Source organism: Gorilla gorilla, chromosome 3 (genome assembly GCF_029281585.2).
Source record: "Gorilla gorilla gorilla isolate KB3781 chromosome 3, NHGRI_mGorGor1-v2.1_pri, whole genome shotgun sequence".
NCBI lineage: Eukaryota > Metazoa > Chordata > Mammalia > Primates > Hominidae > Gorilla > Gorilla gorilla.
The window spans coordinates 203,053,217-203,075,055 of NC_073227.2; the positions used below are offsets into that span (position 1 = coordinate 203,053,217).

At 40.0% G+C, this 21,839-nt stretch overlaps 1 long non-coding RNA gene across 1 annotated transcript in view; it reads left to right on the plus strand.

The window, feature by feature from the left end:
- The window catches only part of LOC134758375 (uncharacterized), a 1,115,837-nt gene extending 1,106,677 nt beyond the window's left edge, over window positions 1-9,160 (plus strand). The window contains exon 6 of the long non-coding RNA XR_010133555.1: window positions 9,081-9,160. This is a non-coding gene — a long non-coding RNA (uncharacterized lncRNA). The remainder of the gene's footprint in view (window positions 1-9,080) is intronic.
- The last annotated feature ends 12,679 nt before the right edge of the window (window positions 9,161-21,839 follow it).

The window sequence follows — 21,839 nt, forward strand, 5'->3', positions numbered from 1 at the left end:
GTTTATATGATGAATTACATTTATTGATTTGCATATGTTGAACCATCCTTTCATCTGGGGATGAAGCTAACTTGATCGTGGTGGATGAGCTTTTTGAAGTGCTGCTGGATTTGGTTTGCCAGTATTTTATGGAGGACTTTTGCATCGATGTTCATCAGGGATATTGGCCTCAAGTTTTTGTTGTTGTTGATGTATCTCTGTCAGGTTTTGGTATCAGAATGATGCTGGCCTTATAAAATGCATTTAGGAAGGAGTCTCTCTTTTTCAATTGTTTGGAATAGTTTTAGAGGAAATGGTACCAGCTCCTATTTGTACCTCTGGTAGAATTCAGTTGTAAATCCATCTGGTCCTGGATTTTTATGGTTAATAGACTATTTATTACTGCCTCAATTTGATAACTTGTTATTGGTCTATTCAGAGATTCAACTTCTGCCTGATTCTGTCTTGGGAGGTGTATGTGTCCATGAATTTGTCTGTTTCTTCTAGATTTTCTAGTTTATTTGCATAGAGATGTTTATAGTATTCTCTGATGGTTATATTTCTGTGGAGTCAGTGATGATGTCCCCTTTATCATTTTTTATTGTGTCTGAGTCTTCACTCTTTTCTTCTTTATTAGTCTAGCTAGAGTTCTATCTATTTTATTAATTTTTTCAAAAAAAAGTCCAGGATTTGTTGATTTTTGAAGGTTTTTTTTGCATGTCTGTCTCCTTTAGTTCCACTCTAATCTTGATTGTTTCTTGTCTTCTGCTAGCTTTGGGGTTTGTTTGTTCTTGGTTCTCTAGTTCTTTTAGTTTTGATGTTTGGATGTTGATTTGAGATCTTTCTAACTTTTTGATGTGGACATTTAGTGCTATAAATTTCCCTCTTACTACTTCTTTAGCTGCATCCCAGAGATTCTAGTGTGTTGTCTGTTTGTTCTCATTGGTTTCAAAGAACTTCTTGATTTCTGCCTTAATTTTGCTATTTACCCAGGAAACATTCAGGAGCAAGTTGTTCACTTTCCATATAGTTGTGTGGTTTTGAGTGAGTTTCTTAATCTTGAGTTCTAAGTTGATTGTGCTGTGATCTGAGACACTGTTATGATTTCAGTTCTTTTGCATTTGCTGAGGAGTGTTTTACATCCAATTACGTGAAAGATTTTAGGGTGCCATTTGGCACTGAGGAGAATGTATATTCTGTTGTTTTTCGAGGGAGAGTTCTGTAGATATCTATCAGGTCCACTTGATCCAGAGCTGAGTTCAAGTCCCGAATATCTTTGTTACTTTTCTGTCTCAATGATCTGTGAAATATTGACAGTGGGGTGCTAAAGTCTCCCACTATTATTGTGTGGGAGTCTATATCTCTTTGCATGTCTCTAAGAACCTGTTTTATGAAGCTGGGTGCTTTTGTATTGGGTGCATATGTATTTAGGATAATTAGCTCTTCTCGTTGCATTGAACCTTTTACCATTATGTAATGCCCTTCTTTGTCTTTTTTGTTGGTTTAAAGTCCTTTTTGCCAAAGACTAGGATTGCAGCACCTGCATTTTTCTGCTTTTCATTTGCTTGGTAAATTTTCCTCTATCCCTTTATTATAAGCATATATGTGTCTTTGCCTGTGAGATGGATGTATTTGTCTGTTCTCACACTGCTAATAAAGACACACCCCAGACTGGGTAATTTTTAAAGGAAAGAGGTCAAATGTACTCACAGTTCCACATGGCTGGGGAGGACTCACAAGTGGTGGAAGGCAAAGGAGAAGCCAAGGCATGTTGTACATGGCAGCAAGGCAATCATACAAGGGAACTTCCATTTATAAAACCATAAGATCTCATGAGACTTACTACGACAAGAACAGCATGGGGGAGGCCACTCCCATGATTCAATTATCTCTACCTGGCCCCACCCTTAACACACAGTGATTATTACAATTTAAAGTGAGATTTGGGTGGGGACACAGCCAAACCATATCAATAGGTCTCTTGACTACAGCACACTGATGGGTCTTGGCTATATCCAGCTTGCCATTCTGTGTCTTTTACTTGGGGCATTTAGCCCACTTGCATTTAAGGTTGATATTGTTATGTATGAATTTGATTCTGTCATGATGATGCTAGCTGGTTATTTTGCAGATTTGTTGATGTAGTTGCTTCATAGTGTGTCACTGGTCTGTGTACTTCAGTGTATTTTTGTAGTGGCTGGTAAGTTTTTCCATTCCATATTTAGTGCTTCCTTCAGGAGCTCTTGTAAGGCAGGCCTGGTGGTGATGAATTCCCTCAGCATTTGGTTGTCTGGAAAGGTTTTATTTCTCCTTTGCTTACGAAGCTTAGTTTGGCCACATATGAAATTTTGGGTTGGAAATTATTTTCTTTAAGAATGTTGAATATCAGCCCCCAATATCTTCCGGCTTGTAGGGTTTCTGCTGAAAGGTCCACTGTTAATCTAATGGGCTTTCCTTTGTAGGTGACCTGGACTTTCTTTCTGGCTCCGCTTAACATTTTTTCCTTCATTTCAACCTTGGAGAATCTGAGGATTATGTGTCTTGGGGTTGATCTTCTCATGGAATATCTTATTGGGATTCTCTGGATTTCCTGAGTTCAATGTTGGCCTGTCTTGTTAGGTTGGGGAAGTTCTCCTGGGTGATACCCTGAAGTGTGTTTTCCAGCTTGGTTCCATTCTCCCCATCTCTTTCAGGTACCCCAATCAGTCATAGGTTCAGTCTTTTACATAGTCTCATGGTTCTTGGGGGTTTTGTTCATTCCTTTTCCAAATGCATCTTTTAACATTGTGAGATATTCTAAACAGTCATTTTGTAAGGTCTCAAATCCCACCATACCTGAAGGTTTGTTTCTATCAGAAATAATTCAAAGTTTGATTTGTTATTTAAATGATTTTTGTCTTACATGTTGAGTCCAAAGTTTAAATTTCATCACTGCTTCTTGACATGCCAGTGAAAGCATGGCAACACAGTTTAAATCAGAAAATTGAGCTTGTTATTAAAAATACCAGCAGGATAAACAAATTCGATCAGTGAAGTTGAGAAGTATTTAAGTAATGTTATTGTAATCAGTACAATTAATAGCATTTTTTGGTCTCACTTGCCATTTTAATTGTAGCATTTATCTTCAGAACATGCAACAAACTTCAGTTTTTGAAACATTAGAATTTATGAAAACATGAATTCTGGAACTCACTACCAATAGAATTAACAAAACTCTAAAACTTCTGCCTGTTTGACATGCATATGACATTATCTATTGGCTAGTGTCATTAATCTCACCTCCTAAATTTCACTCGAGTCTTTTTAATGTGGGGGTTTTAGATGCTCACAGGTAACTGTTGTATCAGCAGTTCTCTTGCTGCTGCTGTGGCTGTTGAAATAGTTCCCACTAAGCTTTCCATCCTTTTTCAATCACTTTTCCAAACTGCAGTCAGAGTAACACTCTCAAAACACAAACATGATGACGATGTCTCCTGCTTAAATCCCTCCAAAGGTTTCCATTGTTCTCAGGACGAAAATCAAAATCCTAATATGCCCCACCACACACTGCTTAGTTCAGTCCCTTTGACACCCAACCTCCTGCTACACCACCAAGTCAATGGCTCTGAGCCCCAAAACTGGCCTTCTCTCACCTCCTCAAACTCACCATTCTCCCTTCTATCACGGGGTCTTGTGCAGGCTCTCCCTTCCTTCTGGAAGATTCTCCATCCCAGCATCTCACTCTTGCTCCATCCAACCTAGATAAATCCCAACTTCCAGATCTGTTAGAAATGCCACTTCCTCAAGGAGCCTTCACTGGGTCCCTCGGTCCTTCTGTGCTGTGGTCTTACAGCACGTAGTTGTTGTATGTTACAACTGCATCTGTGTGTGATAATCTGATTTTTTTTTTTTCAAGATGGAGTCTTGCTCTATCGCCCAGGCTGGAGTGCGACGCATGTTCTCTGCTCACTGCAACCTCCACCTCCCAGGTTCAAGTGATTCTCCTGCCTCAGCCTCCAAAGTAGCTGGGATTACAGGCGCCCGCCACCATGCCCGGCTAATTTTTGTATTTTTAGTAGAGACAGGGTTTCACCATGTTGGCCAGGCTGGTCTGGAACTCCTGACCTCAGGTGATCCGCCCACCTTGACATCCCAAAGTGCTGGGATTACAGGCGTGAACCACTGCACCCGGCCAATAATCTAATGTCTGTCTCACTACATGAGGGCAAAGGCTGTGCCTGGCTTTATATCCCCCAAACCCAAAATGACACATAGTATGCACAAATCATATTTGCTAAACAATGGAATGAATAAATATTACAAACACTTTTCAAAGAATCTGGCATTTCGATCATCTAGTGTTATCTCTGCAGCATGCAAAGACCACTCGCACACATTTTGGAAACACTTTTTATAGGAACTGCTACTCTTGCTTTCTTCATGTGTTAGTCTAGTGTTAAAATGGCAAGTGAGCCCCTAAAAAAGTTATTAATTTTCCTGATAAAAAAATTACTTAAATACTTCTCAGCCACAACTTTATTAAACTAATTTATCTTGCTGATTTTTTTATAACGAACTCAATTTACTTTTTGAAATGGTTTTGATAGTCAACAGATCTCAGTGTATTTTTGCCAGCTTATTTCATGGTGTGTTGAAAACTGCCCTAAACTCTTAAACTGTGCCTTCCTCTTGTGTGTTATATACTTTTTATAAAGTATGAATCTTCCTTATATCCATTTATACTAACAGGATGGAAAAAAATAAAAATAATGGAGTTCTATATAGATGTACTCTCATTCTGTTAAACTGTGAATAACTCATACTCTCTCCCCCTCCAAACTCCTTTTTTTTTTTTTTTTTTTTTTTTTGTGACACGGAGTCTCACTGTTTCCCAGGCTGGAGTGCAGTGGTGCAATCTCAGCCCACTGCAACCTCCATCTCCTGGGTTCAAGCAATTCTCCTGCCTCGGGCTCCTGAGTAGCTGGGACTTATAGGCATGTGCCACCATGAACAGCTAATTTTTGTATTTTTAGTAGAGACGGGTTTCACCAGGTTGGCCGGGCTGGTCTCAAACCCCTGACCTCAAGTGATCCACCCGCTTCGGCCTCCCAAAGTGCTGGGATTACAGGCATGAGCCACCATGCCTGGCCAAACTTCTTTATCAAATATATTGTAAGTACAGTTTTAGATTATTTGGATCATATCACCAAACTTCTATATCAAATGTATTTTCCTAGGAGATAGTTGTTCAGTATCAGCAGAATAAAAAGTTTAATCATTTATCTGCAGGAGCGAGTTACCACCTCAAGGGCAAGGCAGCAACTTTCTTTGAATTATGTTATTTGTCTGTTTGTATTGGCACATTTAAATGTTGTTTTCATATATTTTTTCCTATGGTGTTTAGCTAGTGAATTTATACAGGAAGAATCAGCATCTTACTGTTATGCTCACTGTGATTTGTTTGAAGGTAAAATTGAAACTTGGTGAGGAGCATAGGACATATTCATACATAACGACACTGAGGATTTAAGAAAATTTTTTATTTTTATTTTTAGAGACAGGGTCCCTCTTTGTCACCCAGGCTGGAATGCAGTGGTGCCAGCATAGCTCACTACAGCCTCAAACTCTTAGGCTCAAGCCATCCTCCCACTTTAGCCTCCCAAGTAGCTGGGATTACAGGGGCATGCCACTGTGCCTGGGCCAAATTTTAACTAATGATAAAACAAACAAACAAACACCTCTCATTATACTTTTTCTACTTCGCATGATTTTGCTCAAGTATTTTCAAACACACAACACATTTGTTCCATCCCGTATTGTTCATCTCAAGATAGTCTATGCTAATTGAGAAGTGAGTCGGCTCTAGAAGAATATGACTAGCTTCATTCTGAGTCCAACCTCAAACATCCATTGGCAAAGATTCATTGATAACTTCTTCTTAGCAAGCAAGATTCTGTTCCTGGTCTAAAAAGCAATGATTTCCGCTAACTAGGGCAAAATTATTTCATCTTTATTTATAAATATAAATAATTGTAATTTAGGATTTCAAATTATTATTAAATGTACTAGTATTCTTTTAAGTGCTTTACAAATGTTAACTCATTTTATCCACATAACAAACCCATGAGAAGGTATTTCCTGCCCATTTTAAAGTGGCAGTAATTAAGAATAGACCATTTAAGTGTCTTGCTCAAGGTTATACTGACACAGCTGTTCTGTGGCAGAGTTAGAGTCTGTTCGCAGGCAGTCTGGTTTTAGATCCTGCACTTAAAGCATCTGGCACTTCACCAAGCCTATGACATCCCTGCTATAGTAGGGCCCACATTGCAACGATTACATGTGGCAAGATCTGCACAGACTTGAGTTCAAGACCAATGCAGAGCTATAGACTTCTTGAATAGCTGCAGGAAGCTAAAATAAATATTTTATTTTATTATGATTATTTTTTTGAGATGGAGTTTCACTCTTGTTGCCCAAGCTGGAATGCAGTGGTGCAATCTTGACTCACTGCAACCTCCGCCTCTTAGGTTCAAGTGATTCTCTTGCCTCAGCCTCCAGAGTAGCTGGGATTATAGGCGCCCGCCACCACACCTGGCTAATTTTGTATTTTCAGTAGAGATGAGGTTTCTCCATGTTGGCCAGGCTGGTCTCGAACTCCTGACCTTAAGTGATCCACCCGCCTCGGCCTTCCAAAGTGCTGGGATTACAGGAGTGAGCCCCTGCGCCCGGCCATAAAATAACGTAGTTTAAAAGATGAAATTCAAATCCAACTTTCTAGAAACCCTAGAACACTGCCTCAAAAATCTTGGGTTTTCAAGAGCCATCTGAGGTCCGGAGCTAGAGTGTTCACTCCACCAATCACTTTATTTCCAGGGCATGGTGGCTCAAATGCCTCAAGATGTTTGAATCCTGTTTTCTTGGTTGAAAGACTTTTAAATTTTTTCTTTCAGTAGAGGAATACTGATCTGTGGGCACAGATTGCCACACACCCGAGTTAAATCACCTTTCCCTGCTCAGGAAACCATTTCCAATGTCAGGATGCCGCATCTGTTCTCCCACTACCCCTTGATGTTTCGTAGAAAGCCCCTTCATTGGGTTCATCTCTAGCAGTTGTTTGCTGTGCCATGGCAGCACTGGTGCAAAAAGTGTGCTTAGGTACACAGCAGCCAGTCTGAAGTAGTGGGAAGCTTTTTAAATAAAAACACCAAGGACATATATGCAGTAACCTACTTCAGGTTCCCACTGTGTGAAAAAATCAGAAGAATTAATGCAAAAGAGAAGACAAACATGAATGATACTATAACATATGTGTAGTGATAGATATGCACATATACATACATACATGACACACACACAGCACGAGATAGCCTGGAATAGACGATTGTCACTGACATGATCATGAAGAAAAAAGCCCAGAAAGTAACCTCATTCCCTCCACAGATGCTTTATCTTAGAGCCACTTTCCTGTCCCTGTCTGGTACCTAGCACAATGCTTAAACGAATAAAAAGTGCTCAGCAAACATCAGTTAAATAAATTAATAATTGAAGAAAGAGAAGGAGGAAGTTGGGAAGGGAGGGAGGGAGAAAAGGAAACAAAAGGAGAGGAGACGAGGAGGGGACAGGAGGGGATGGAAGGGGAGGGGAGGGGAAAAGAAGGCAGGGGAGGCCGAGGTGAGGCAGAGAGGTGAGGCGATAGGAGGGGAGGGGAAGGCAGGGGAGGGGAGGGGAGAAGAGGGCAGGGGAGGAGAGGGGAGAGGAAAGGAGAGGAAGAAGGAAGGGAGAAAGGCAGGAAAGGGCTTAATCAATCAATTGAACACAGTCCGGTTTCCAAAGTCATCTATTCCTTTACTCTTTCCCATATCTTCTGTGCCTTCCTGACTTTCCAGGTTTTGCAAAGTAAATTCCCACCTTGGGTTATTTCTCAGTTAGTGGCTTACACAGAGTTTCCTGGGAAAATCATGGAAACCTCCCAACAAGGTCTAGAACATATCTATTCTACTCCATCTCCCTAGATTTCTATTTAATCTTTTGTGCTCACCTACTTATAACACCCAATGAGCCTCTCCGGTCCTTGTTCACACTTTTCAATTTCCCAAGTCACCAATTTCATTCATGCCACCACACCCTGCCCAGCTTTCTGAAAAACTAGTTTTCTCCCAGTTTCCATTTTTCTGATAATCATATTGATTATCTCTTAGTCAACAAGGTTCAAACCTAAAAGTAATTTCTTACTCCTTCTCTTTGCCTCTCCTAAATCCTCCATGGTTTTTTGTTGTTGTTGTTTGTGTGTTCTTGTGTTCTTTTTTTGTTTCTTAATGTAAGGTGAGGATCAGGGAAAGAAGGGGGACAGAGAAAATGGGACTCACTGTTTGACACTGGAAACTACTCCAAAAGACTGAATTGCTAAAATGAGAAACTCAAGGCATTGATTTACTTTTGCTGTGATTGTGGTTTAAAATGACTGAGTGACATGCAAAAATAGGAAACTCCTGTATTTTTTTTCTTCAATATTACCAGAAGCAAATATTTGTAAGTTCACACTGTAGTGAACCTAATCCTGGGCTCTAGGAACACAGCGTAACCTAAGATCTAATTAGAAGAAAGAGAAGAAAGATAGTCTATTCCAGGCTATCTCGCGCTGTGTGTGTGTCATGTATGTATGTGTATGCGCGTGTCTATCCCTACACATATGTTATAGATCTTCAACATAACCTTGATCTAATTCCTATAACATGTCACTGGGATCTGCAACAGGGACAGGTATGGGAGGGCCTTTAAACAAGATAGAAAGGTGGCAGGGCTTAGGTAAATTCTTCAACATTTCACTTTTTGTGATGATAAATAGCCATACAAATTTATTCATTTTAAACTACTGGAAAAAAAGCAAAGATTCTCTGTGAACACATAAAATAAAGCTCAGCTTAACACACTGCTTGGGTAGCCTACAAACATTGTTCCTATGGTTATTTATCATCTTTTCTGTATACTTGCAACAAATCAATAGTAATCCCTTGTTATAATACAGCTGATAATTTTCAAAAAGTATTAGAACTAAAATTATTCATATAAACCATCTTATCAAATTTTCTTCCAGTTTATGTGTTTTATTTATTTTATTCTAGATTTCCTGCTCTTCTAAGACACAGTGATTTAGAATTTCTGTTCAAGCAAGAGAACTAAAGACTTCTTTAAAGAAGAGAAGGTAAGTCCCAGGAACCAAAATGTCTCCAGTCTTAGAGGCTTCTTCAAATATGCAGCTGGTTGGTCTTGACAAAATAAGTTACTTTCACGAAGCTACAGTTCACTTTGCAGTCCATTACTTATGCTATTATCCTTCATGAATTAGCTGTAGGTAAATGATTCCAAAAAGTATAATTAATTTGGTTCTCATACTATTTCTACAGGCTTTTCTTTTTCTGGAAAATCAGATGAATGAGGATATTCGAAAGTAAAGAATCTCTGCATTTTGACTAGAGAGAATTTTCTACCAGGATAGGATAGAATGATCACAATGGATTATACAGTGTGTATGGTGTGGTGTGGTATGTGTGTGTGAGTGCACACACACGTGCTTTCCCCAGTTTGGAAGTGATTTGTTGGGGAGTTCTCTTGTTCTCAGGAAGTCTTAATCCTTTCTGATCAGCACTTACATGTCAACCTTAGAGAATTAAACTTGTACCTGGTTACTTTTTTCTCTCTCCTTGATATAGCTCAATGCGTTTTCTCAATGGTAACCATGGTCTAGTAATTTAAAGCCTTTGAACCTTGTGAACAGATTCATTTAAAACCATATTCTGAGGGCTTTCCACAAAATGGAAAGTGTCTTCTACCAGGAAGCTACAAAAGAATTTACAAGAGAGAATCTGCTAAGTGTCCCGCTCAGGATGAGTGTACAGTAACATGCCCAGAAGATCCAGTGTCCTAGAGGAAGTCATTCACAAAGGTCCTGACTCTTTGGGCTTAATGGGTTGAACTCTGAATTTCTTTGCTTTCTCCTAGTTGATGCTGTGTTTCTTATTTTAATACAAAATTTAGCAAAAAGTTTTCATGAAGTAAAGGACTTTCTAAATAAATTACAAAATAATTATAAAATACGAATATGTAGGAATGTCAACATTTTTACATCAGAGAAATTGAGTTATATAAGCATATTTCTTTTTGATGCTATTCATTCAAAGACAATATATTAAGTTTTTAAAATGATGTCAGAAGTTTAGAGGGCATGCATACATCTTAACAGTCTATGACAACAACTGTGGTTTTGTCACTGGTACTATTTTGTGTTCAGGTTACTGTATCTGAATTAATTTTCGATCCAAAACAAGTTATCGTGTGTGCATGTGTGCGTGTGTGTGTGTGTGTGTGAAGCTGACACTAATTCAGTATTGCAAAAAGAGTTTTTTGCTATTCCATTTAAGAAGAGAGAAGATAAGATAGAAGGTCGTCTTTTTTTTTTTTAAGAATAAAATTGTGGTGTAATTTTGCATAAAATAGCAGCAACTACTATTGTTTTATTTTAATATCCATCTCAAGTTCTGCGTTTTTACATTTCCCCTAAGGGCATCTCAGAGAAAGGGGATAAGAGAGAACTTTAATAAGCATTCCTGCGTGCACACATACACATTCTTACATGCCCAGTGAGTAATTAATCAAAATGAAAATAAAACTCTGGAATGAATAGCTAGCTATGTTACGTGCCATCTTCGGTATACAGGGTATCTCTCTTCCCTTGATCTCAATTTAGGTAAAGGTGAGACTTTCACGTTAAGCTAAAACAGTTAATACAAAGCAGATTTTAATAATTTACCATTGTGTATTTCTTCAGTTATTGTTCTTTTAAGATCCTCTGTAAGAATTTTTGCACTATATTTTGTACAACTGCCTGTAGAAACCAAGACCCTAGAAATGTGCATGCAATATACATATAACCTAGATAAGTGATGATTTGTCTAAGTTGCTCTGCTGATATTTTCCTCAAATCCTCCTCCTGACTTCTCTTTTTACACAAATGTGAATCATTACACAAGCATACACTGTGAAAAACCTATCTCTCTGTCTAGTTTTATAATAGACTTCAAATAAATTAAATTTTTAGGATAAATTATTATTGAAGTATCTGGGGAATTGGGTGCACAGTTCCTCTTATTACTAATGGGAGCCACGCACCTAATTTCAGGCACTCTGAACTGAAATGTAATCAACTGTGTGTTTTCTGCTATAAAAATATAACTCAATATTCAGTGCAAAAGCAATCCTTGGCTCTCCGAAGCCCATTGGTGATGAGATTTCTTCAGGTCTTAGGCATTTCGCCTTAGAAAAAGCGCTCCCTACGAAAGCCACTATAATAAAAACACGCCATCCTCCCCTTGTCTTGTAAGTTCTCTCTCTTCAAATCCTTCTCTTGCCAGTTCGTGAATTCCACTCTTCCCACACTGGAAGCTTCTCTAGGACAAGCAGTTTGTCTTTAATAGCTAATATAGAAAATTGAATGTTATAGTGTTCCTCTGAGATACATATTGAAGGATAAATTTTCTTATGTGATGGTTGCAGCTATGGAGGTAGGCTACTACCTTTAAAACACACATATAAGGATATATCTTGATGAGGAAACAAAAGTTACCATCCACATACCACCAAGCTCTTCCAAAAGCAAGGAGAAGAACGACATGCTTTCTAACCTTGGAAAAGCACAAAAAAAGAAAAGAAAAAAACACACACCAACAAAAAGAAAGAAAAGAACTTCAAAAGAGTTTCTTCAAACTATATGATTTAGGAAGATGTCTTGAGTATGCCTGATTTACAGCAGATCTAGTGGGTATGCTCTTACTGCATACGTTTTAACTAATGCTTTCCAGTGTGATTATGAATACACTTTATATGTCCTAAGGCCGCCCAGATATTTTAACTAAGCCTAACACATACTCAGAAACATGTCTTAAATTAAAATATGACAAAATAATGTTTTCCAAAAAGGGCACTGAGAAGAAAAGATCACACAATTTCCATGGCACAGAATCCTGCTCGTTTACGAGAGGTGGTGAAGAGGATAGAAAACACGTAAAATGTTATGTGGTCTGTTTTCAAAATGGAGAAAAGGAATATCATAAATAATTGAAATCCCCAGATTAGCCAAGGCTATCATTTTTTGTCAGTAAGCTCCACCCTTTCCCGGGCCTTTATAGAATGGAACTCAAGATTGCAAAGCCTTTGGCTTGAATAAAAATTCTTCTTTCTTTTTCCTGCCGTATTGACCAAAAGGGAAAGGGAAAGGGAAATCAGAGGGCCCACATGATACTCAAGACGGACAGTCCCTCCCTGCCTCAACAGGGATTGGAAGCTGATATATCACTATCTAGCGCATAAGCAAAGAAGTGGACGAGATGAAAGAAACAGCATAAATTAACAATGTCAAAAAACATCATAAGCCTCTCTGATGATTACAAGTATCTCTATGTTTGTTGTCTTGTAGAACAAAAATCAGAATGGCTGACTGCAGATTTGACTTTTCATCTGGATGTTTCGGTGTTTTGCAAACAGCGTTTGGTGCAAGGGAAAAGTTAGAGTTTTAAATCTGTGGGACACGGTGATGATTTTTCACTCTACTTCTTAGTCCTGTCCTTCTGAATGAGCAGGGCTATCTCTGAGCCTGGGTGTGAGGAGTGTGGTTCAATGCCTCCAGACTGTAACTTCCTGAAGTTTTCAGTCTGATTTCAGAGAATCCTGAGGAGGGTCTGTACCCAAGGAAGCGTTCAGACTGATTGAATGCTTTGATTGTGAATGTTTGGATCTGACTTAGTAGAAGCGAATTTCTAAGTACGATGTCCATGTCTGTATCCTAGCCTCAATTAAAAAAAAAAAGATTAAGAGGCTAAATAGATTTTCTTGCTGAAGTACATAACCTATGAAAGAACAGGAACAGAAGACCGAAGTTTAGAAAAAATTCTCCTTTGTTAGGTCATTGCTTTCTTTTAAGGGTGAATTGAAGTTGAATCGCGATTTACTCTACATCGGGAGGTTATAGAGTGAGCAAAATGGACTTGTTGGGGCTGTCCCAAGGATAGTGAAAAAATGGCAGAAATAACTATTTAAGGTAGAGAGGTTGTTGGCAAAGTCACTTTGAAACATGTTAAAAAGCACTGCTCTGAAGTTTATTATTTCAATTTAGTCTGTGATCAGATACAAAGCATTAACCTCACAGACTTAAAACCTAGGCCGGGCACAGTGGCTCATGCCTGTGGTCCCAGCACTTTGGGAAGCATAGGTGAGACGATCGCTTGAGCCCAGGAGTTTGAGACCATCCGGGTTATATAGTGAAACCTCATTTCTACAAAAAAATTTAAAAGTAACCAGATATATTGGCATGTGCCTGTAGTCCCAGCTGCTTGGGAGGCCAGGATGGGAGGATCACTTGAGCCCAGGAGGTCGAGGTCACAGTGAACCGTCAACAGAAAACAGGAGAGGAGCAAAGCAAGATGACCAGAGGCAAGGGGAAATAAGCTTCTGTTTATTAACTCAGGAATCAGAGAAAGTATTTCCTAGGGTATTATACAGTTTTTTAAAATATGTGGTACCTTTTTGCTTTCAGTTTTCTAATCAGTAAAAATAAATAAATATAATGCTACATGAAGTGCCATTTTAAATCATGGAGATAGCATGGGCCTTGGAACTAACTGAATGAGATTCAGATTCTTATTCTGTCACTTTCTAATGCTTACAAATTGGAAATATTAATTATCTTTTTATATCTCAGTTTCTTAATCTGTACAGTAGAAATAATATACCTCCCTACTATTGATTTATGAAGACAAAATTTGATCAATCTACTAAGGTATCTGTAAACTAATGCTCAACAAATTGAGCACTGTAAAAGCACCTTTAGGCCAAGCATGGTAATCCCAGCACTTTGGGAGGCTGAGGTGGGAGGATCACTTGAGGTCAGGAGTCTGAGACCAGCCTGGGCAATATAGCAAGACCCCAGCTGTACAAAAAACTAAATAATAATAATAATAATAATAATAATAATAATAATAACCAGGTGTGGGGTCATGCTGCTATAGCCCTAGATACTCGAGAGGCTGAGGCAGGAGGATTGCTTGAGTCCTGGAGGTCAAGGCTGCAGTGAGCCATGATCCTGCCACTGTAGTCTAGCCCAGGTGATAAAATGAGACCCCATGTCTATAAATAAATAAATGAAGATACCTTTGTATATAACACAATAATTTGTGCCTATTACTATTATTTGATATAATTATTTCAGAAAAGCACCATGTCCTATAGCAGGTTTCTATTTTGAACTTTCAATCCTAAGACTTTTTGGGTAGTGTGCAGATATCGTCAGTGTTCTTATAGGCAATGCCAAGAATGTTTCTTTTTTAATGGAGCAGCCACACTTCAAGCATAGCAGATCCTACCTCTCTGATCACACTGCAATAAGATTTAGTGAGGTGCAATGAATGTTGAAAGCTTTACCTCTAGGAAATGTAGCCAATTGCCAGTTTTCTGTTGAAGTCATCTTTCTTGTTAGCTTCTGACTAGAAAGTTCTGCTTTAGGAAAGATTACCAGAGATAAATATGCCTGATAAATAGGAGGGTTAGAAGGGATGGTCATGTCTAGTTTCAGTGAACTCCACTACTAAAAGGGCTGTCATAATTCCACTTGCTGACACTGGCAGGAAACATGGCAAGTATATAGAAAAAGCTCCATAAGTATGTGTTAAATGCATGAATAGGCTGGACACAGTGGCTCACGCCTGTAATCCCAGCACTTTGGGAGGCCGAGGTGGGTGGATTACGAGGTCGGGAGGTCAAGACCATCCTGGCCAACATGGTGAAACCCCGTTTCTACTAAAATACAAAAAATTAGCGGGGCATGGTGGTGCGCACCTGTAGTCTCAGCTACTCAGGAGGCTGAGGCAGGGAAATCTCTTGAACCCGGGAGGTGGAGATTGCAGTGAGCCGAGAGTGCACCACTGCACTCCAGCCTGGCGACAGAACGAGACTCCATCTCAAAAAAAAAAAAAAAAAAATGCATGAATAAATGAACCATTTTCCCGGGAAATAATATAGTAGGCAGCATCTATTCTAGGAGCACAGAGATGGCTTTGAATAACCAAGACTGATATTCTTAACGTTGTGTAGAGGCAGCAACTCAGAATTCTCTGACCTTGGCTCTTGGGTTTCAGCATCGTATAAGTGCATCGTACCCCATTCATCTGCTATGTATATGTCTAAACTGAGCCTGATCAGACTATAGGTGCTTTCAGATCTTTTGATTGAAATCCTTTCCATTTATGACGTTATTTATGAGATACAGTTTTCCACAGCTGATTTATGTCTTGCTTTGTGAGCCTGACTATATAAGAAATGTCATACCAAATGAGCTCAGTGATCCATGCAGCCCAGTCGATTCCCCGCAGTGGCCCCGAGGAATATTCTACGGGAGTTTGTGGTTGCCATGCAGATATTACCTAAATAAACCTGTTTAATGTGCCCTGATAATTCACCAATAATCTTTTATAATAATTCTCATATAAGAACTCATTTAATCAATGTGAAATAAGCTAAAAGTAAATTTTCATCAGTTCCCCCCACAATTTTAGCAAAGTTCCTTATTGTACAAATTTAGATATTCCAGAGTTCAAATGATGATGGATACTAAACTATGATAAAATATGATTAGCCAGAAAATAATTGTTATCTACTAACAGAGTATATTTTATTTAGTAAGCATTACAAGTATAGGTGAGTATCAAAGTAAAATATGGATTTCACAGATTACTATCTACTTCCATTTTTTTCTTTTCTCGTTTTCCTAAGAATAACACCTCCTTAGTTCACCGATTTTATGTTTACTTAATCCAAACACATAGATATTACCAGATAATCATGCTCTTTGTTGATTTATAACATCTGAACAAGACTAATAGTGATAAATTGTTCAACTACAGCAAATTTTTAGAAGAGTCAGATGTAAAAAAAATATTCAATTTGTAAACATAACAAAACTCAGTTGAATTCACAAAGGTGACTTCAATCGAATAGCACGTTCAGGGTAAAGGATATGTTTTTGTACCTCTATAAAGGAAACTTTTTTCTTTTTACATATATACCATTCAAGTGCCAAAAAAGAAAAATCCCTCTCAGACACTGTTTATTGAAAGAAATTTCATGAGAGCCAACCTCACTTTTCCAGCAGAGTAGCAACCTACCTTTCTAAAAGGAGAGCAGATGATGCGTTTGAAAACACTGCCTGCCTGTTGCAACACACTTATTTAAAAATACTGTGTCTATTATTCCCGAACACTTAAGAGTAAAACCTCATTGTAAATGGTGTTATCACCAGGAATGGTAAGTTGTTTTCATGCAAGAAGTTCAAAATCTGCTCTGATGTGGCCAATTAGAGGAGCTTTCTATAACTCCTTAGGACCAACTAAGGGTACATTTTGTTGTGATGTTTTTAATAGTTGGGTCCTCATATCCTTCTGATCCACATAGCATGGGGGAGTCAGGCAGCAGCTGGTACTTCTCAGAGTCACTCAAGGAGAAACTGGCAATTTGTGTGCTGGCTTCTGTGTGTGTCTCTTTCTATGTCCAGCTATAGATCTACCTATCACCCTTTTTCTCTGTTCAATTACTTACCATTGACACACTTCGTGAATAAAAGTTCTTTGGTTCGAGCATGATCTTAGGGTAGATTTATATAAAGTGCAATAGGCCTTTATCCAAAGAATGAGGTGTGCAAAGAAAACCCTGAATCAGTACTCCCTCTTCTGTATCAGATTTTGACCTTAAGACCTACCTTAGTGTAGCTTGTAGCCAGTTAGAAGACTTGCTTTCCTCTACCCTGGAAAGGGACAGTGAGAGGTGGGCGGAGAAAGCACTTCAGCTATTCTGCTCTTCAGAGTGGTCAGCAACCTAGTGTCACCTGGAATTGCCTCCTGGGTCCTCTACCTCCATTCAAACATCACCCATTAGCTTCAGCGGGGAAGTTCAGCATGCAAAGCACTGACGCATAACATCTCTCACTGACGTGAGCCGTATCCCTGCTCTTGATGGATTTTTAAAATCACAATTACATTAAATGCCAAATTTCAAAATCAAGGGAAAGTGGCACTCAAGGAGAGATCTGATTACCGTTTAAGAGGAAAAGGAAAAGTCTAAGAAGGATTTGAGTGCCAGTCACAGATCTCGGCATCGGCGACAGCTTAAATGGCGTTTATTTATCTTTACCACGGGTGAGATCTGTGGCTATACACAAATATCTCTTGGGGAGTATCATGTATAAATCAGGGAACAATTAAGAACTTGGTGCTGATCCTTTCAGACTGAAAACATTAAAACCCAGGCATTGGCCTGTAGTTGAGAAAATTGACTTAGAAGAGAAATTGAGTCCTTAAAGGCAAGGGCACGTTTAAAAAATATGTATTTTTTTAATTAAAAAAAAATTTTTTTTGAGGCGGAGTCTCACTCTGTCTCCCAGGTTGGAGTGCAGTGGTACAATCTCGGCTCCCTGCAACCTTCGCCTCCCAGGTTCAAGCAATCCTCCTGCCTCAGCCTGCTGAGTAGCTGGGATTACAGACACCTGCCACCACGCCTGGCTAATTTTTGTATTTTTAGTAAAGATGGGGTTTTGCCATGTTGGCCAGGCTGGTCTCAAACTCCTGACCTCGAGTGATCCACCCACCTCGGCCTCCCAAAGTATTGGGATTACAGGCGTGAGCCACCACACCTGGCCTAAAAATATGTATTTCTTTAATTTGTGTGTATCCCTTGTTGGAATACAAAAGATGAATCAAACATTTATCTGACCCACAAACAGTTCTCAGATTGTTAAGGGAAATAAGTCATAAACAAAACACATCAAATACAGTGATTCATGATACAGCAAAGGCCCAGGGACATGCTGTGAAAATTAAGAGGAGGAAAGAGACTAGTGCAGAATTTCTGAAAGAAAATTCTATTGTGGCTGACTGCGGTGGCTCACACCTGTAATCCCAGCACTTTGGGAGGCCAAGGCAGACGGATTGCTTGAGGTCAGTAGTTCAAGACCAGCCTGGACAACGTGGCAAAACTCCATCTCTACTAAAAATACAAAAACTAGCCAGGCATGGCGGTGCACACCTGTAATCCCAACTACTCAGGAGGCTGAGGTGGGAGAATCTCTTGAGCCCCAGAGACAAAGGTTGCAGTAAGCCAAGACTGCACCACAGCACTCTAGCCTGGGTGACAGAGCAAGACTCCACCTGAAAAACAAAAAAAAAAAAAACAAAAAAGAATGCAACTTTAATTTTTAAAAACATTATATTGTTTAAACCAGATGGCACAGGAATATTCAAATGGCCTCCAGAGATCACCTTCAGCCACTGGCGATTACAGTGGCTGGCATAGGAATGCAAAGTGCCCACATTCTGTTGAGTCCTCAGTTCACATCTGCTCTTGGTGTGCTGATTAATGTGGTAGAAAAATATGTTTCAAGACTCCTTGGGCCAGAGTTAAAAGCAAATGAAGTCTGGGCATGGTGGCTCATGCCTGTAATCCCACCAGTTTGGGAGGCCGAGGCAGGTGGATCACCTGAGTTCAGGAGTTCAACACCAGCCTGACCAACACGGTGAAAACCCATCTCTACTAAAAATACAAAAGTAGCCGGGTGTGATGGCGAGCACCTGTAATCCCAGCTACTCGGGAGGCTAAGGCAGGAGAATCGCTTGAACCTGGGAGGTGGAGGTTGCAGTGAGCTGAGATTGCACCATTGCACTCCAGCCTGGGCGACAAGAGCAAAACTACTTCTCAAAAAAAAAAAAAAAAAAAGCAAATGAAGTTATTTTTCCTTTCTTTTTTTTTTTTTTTGGAGATGGAGTCTCGCTCTTTCGCCCAGGCCAGACTGCAGTGGCGCTATCTCAGCTCACTGCAACCTCTGCCTCCTGGGTTCACGCCATTCTCCTGCCTCAGCCTCCCAGTAGCTGGAACTACAGGTGCCTGCCACCGCGCCCGGCTAATTTTTTGTATTTTTAGTAGAGATGGGGTTTCACCATGTTGGTCAAGATGGTCTCGATCTCCTGACCTAGTGATCTGCCCACCTCGGGCAAAGTGCTGGGATTACAGGCGTGATATTTTTCCTTTCTTAAAGAGCATAATTTATTCACTTAACAAATATTTTCTAGTTGCCTACTTTGGAGGAACAAATGTGGTATTGTCTGGGCATATAATTTATAGTTATAGCAAGGTTGCCCTGTATAACACAATTAGATAGTTGAAGATTTCAGAAGTTTTAATACTTTGAGTACTTAAGATCATTGCAATAATTGAATTACCTTCTCAGAAAGTCATGTTGGAGACAAAGCACTAAAGATTACCCTAAAGTGTTGTTCTAGTTTATCTGTATAGCTCAGTGTTTTCAAATGAGGACAGGTTTGCCTCTCAGGTGTCATTTGGCAATATCAAGAGCCATTTTCCCGTGTCACCACCTGGGGAGGGGGTATTACTGGCCTCCAGTAGGTAGGGGATGCTATTAAACATCCTACAGTGCATAGAGAAGCCCCCACAGCAAAGGATTATCTAACCCCAAATGTCAAAGGTGCCAAAGCTGAAAAATGCTGGTCTAGGTTATATTAATATGTCTACTTAAGTCACCACTTACAAGCCCCAGAAATCATGAAGATCCTGCATAGAGAGGCCTTTTATCCATAGACCTCTTATGAAGGAACAGGCACCTGAGTTACACAATCAAAGAGCCCAGCTAGATTTGGGTCATGTCATCAGAAGCAAGAGCATAGTGTCAATGAGATGGGGGAGAGAAGGAAACGGTAAACATGGAACTCAGGCTACAGAAGTGTGCAAGCGGACGTTCCCACCAACAGGTGGGAAATGGGCTTCGGGACCACAGAGGCCAGCAGTGAAGCTAAATTCAGAGGCATTGTTTCTCAAGGGCCAGCTGGGCTGTTGAAGGCTCGCCACCAATAGCTGCCTGCTTAATGGCAGCAAGGATGTACCTTTTCCCTCGTTTTCATAGCCACAAACCTCACTTCTTCACCCTTCAGTGCTTTCACTCAGCTCTTCACTTCGGAGCTCTGCATTTGCCTAACATTCATCTAACAATCCTCCCCACCCTGTTCAGACTTCCCCACAACTGAGTTCTCTACTCTGGGCGAGTCAGTCATCACAGGATCACAGCAGATGGAAAATGGGGGCCAATGGACCTGCTCTTATTGCCAGGAGTGCAATGGGAGTAAAGTGTTTCTGTAAGTCAAGGATGAGAATATAAACTCATTTCTCCACATAAATATTTTTATACGTGGGGATCAAACTCTGAGGTTCCAGCTTTAAAAAGTGTCCTAAAAATCTGATGAACTTTTGTGTTTGTATATTTCATTGCGTTTTAGGTCTTAAAGTCCTGATTCAAATATAGCATTTTAGCCGTATATATACATATACATTATATATAATACAAATGGGATCTAATGGGATCTCACTATGTTCCCCAGGCTGGACCGAAACTTCTGGTTTCAAATTGTTCTCCCACTTCAGCCTCCTGACTAGCTGGGACTACAAGTGAGTGCCACCTCTCCTGGCTTTTTAGCAGTATTTTCTATGACCGGATGAGATGCAATACTCCCAGGCTATCTCAGGCAGCTGTGTAGGCTCCTCTACAAACCAAAAATGGTTCACACTGTATAGGAATTTGCAGCTGGAGGGCATATTTCCCATTCATTATCTCATTTGTTTCTAACATGAGCCCAGAAAAGTTGGGGCTCCTTCAGCACAGTGCTTAGCGTTTAGTGGATACACAATGAGTAGTTGACAAATTAACAAATGCCCAATATTTTGAAATGATAAACACATTCTGATTATTAAAATGGCTTGCCCAGTGAAACATGGATGCTTAGGGACAGCTTGAGCACCCTGGCCAGCTAATTGCCCATCTAGGGCATTCTCATACTGCCTCTTGGGCTGTGTCTGGTCCAGGATAGACCCATGACCACAGGGGTCCACAGTGGCACTAATCGATGTCCTGGGCCCCAGGGTGGCAGCTCTGTAGGAGGAGAGGTACTGTGCACCTGAGCTTTGCCTGAGTCCTTTGCAGCCCCTCAAGTGGGCAGGTTGCTCCAGCAATTTCATCTGAGACAGCTCTCTCCTGCTCTTTAAGGCAGGGGAACCCTGCTTTTGATTTATTTTGTATTTCACCACAGGGCTGAACACACCCTAGAGGCATTTAATCTGTTGACTTGAATTGATCTCAGATGCTGGGCTTGGCCTGATATGAACCTTCACACTGTAGGACTCAGCAGGTCATAGGAACTCATTTCCATTTAAATCCCAGGCCCCTGACAGCTCAACCAACTCTCTCTGGGGTCCATGGGTCTGGTCAAAAGATCATAGCTTTGACACTTGATGCAGCTAAAGCAAAGACATGCTCTTCCTCCCAAGTCTGTAGGTTGAAGACATAAGATGATCAAAGGGAATGACGTCGATCACCTGCTCAAAAACTCTCCCTTACCTAAAGAATCAAGCATAAAATCAATAGCCCAGCATTCCTGCCCTCATTTACCTTTTCAAACTTATCTCTTATCACTCATTTACATCTTCCATGTGCTCCAGCCAGCCTGAAACATCTTGGTGACACCATACAGAAGATGCACACGTTTCCTCTGCCAAGATGGCCTCTCCCTTCTCTCCTCCTGCCCACTGCCCATCTCCGTATAACCCAGTCCATCTGATTTATTCACTGTCTTGTTCAACAAATACTTATTGTATGTCTGTAAGTGTTAGACGGTGTGCTCAGTGCTTGGAATAAAGAGGTGAAAGAGACTCATGGTCACCTGTAGAGATTAATTTCTTTAGCAACAGCTTATGTGAAACAAATAACTTGATTACATAGTTACCAA